This window comes from Pygocentrus nattereri, chromosome 4 (assembly GCF_015220715.1).
Source record: "Pygocentrus nattereri isolate fPygNat1 chromosome 4, fPygNat1.pri, whole genome shotgun sequence".
In the NCBI taxonomy this organism is placed as follows: Eukaryota; Metazoa; Chordata; class Actinopteri; order Characiformes; family Serrasalmidae; genus Pygocentrus; species Pygocentrus nattereri.
This window is the reverse complement of record NC_051214.1, coordinates 20,819,261-20,820,155: the sequence shown is the minus strand read 5'-3', so window position 1 is coordinate 20,820,155 and position 895 is coordinate 20,819,261.

The following is an 895-nucleotide window of genomic DNA, read 5'->3' as shown; positions in this document are numbered from 1 at the left end:
CACACACTGCTGATCTCCCTCTGACTCTCTCTCTGATTCTCTCTCTCTCTCTTTGATTCTCTCTCTCTCTCTGATTCTCTCTCTCTGTCTCTCTCTCTCTCTGATTATCTCTCTGATTCTCTCTCTCTCTGTTTCTCTCTCTGATTATCTCTCTCTCTCTCTCTCTCTCTCTCTGACTCTCTGATTCTCTCTCTCTCTCTGATTATCTCTCTGATTCTCTCTCTCTCTCTGATTCTCTCTCTGATTCTCTCTCTCTGTCTCTCTCTCTCTCTCTCTCTCTCTGATTCTCTCTCTGATTCTCTCTCTGTCTCTCTCTCTGATTCTCTCTCTCTCTCTCTCTGATTATCTCTCTGATTCTCTCTCTGATTCTCTCTCTCTCTCTCTGATTCTCTTTCTGACTCTCTGATTCTCTCTCTCTCTCTGATTCTCTCTCTGATTATCTCTCTGATTCTCTCTCTGACTCTCTCTCTCTCTCTGATTCTCTCTCTGATTCTCTCTCTCTGTCTCTCTCTCTCTCTCTGATTCTCTCTCTCTGTCTCTCTCTCTCTGATTCTCTCTCTGATTCTCTCTCTCTGTCTCTCTCTCTCTCTGATTCTCTCTCTCTGTCTCTCTCTCTCTGATTCTCTCTCTGATTCTCTCTCTTTGTCTCTCTCTCTCTCTCTCTGATTCTCTCTCTGATTCTCTCTCTCTCTGTTTCTCTCTCTGATTCTCTCTCTCTCTCTCTGATTATCTCTCTGATTCTCTCTCTGATTCTCTCTCTCTCTCTCTGATTCTCTCTCTCTCTCTCTCTGATTCTCTCTCTGATTATCTCTCTGATTCTCTCTCTGACTCTCTGATTCTCTCTCTCTCTCTGATTCTCTCTCTCTCTCTCTCTGATTCTCTCTCTGATTATCTC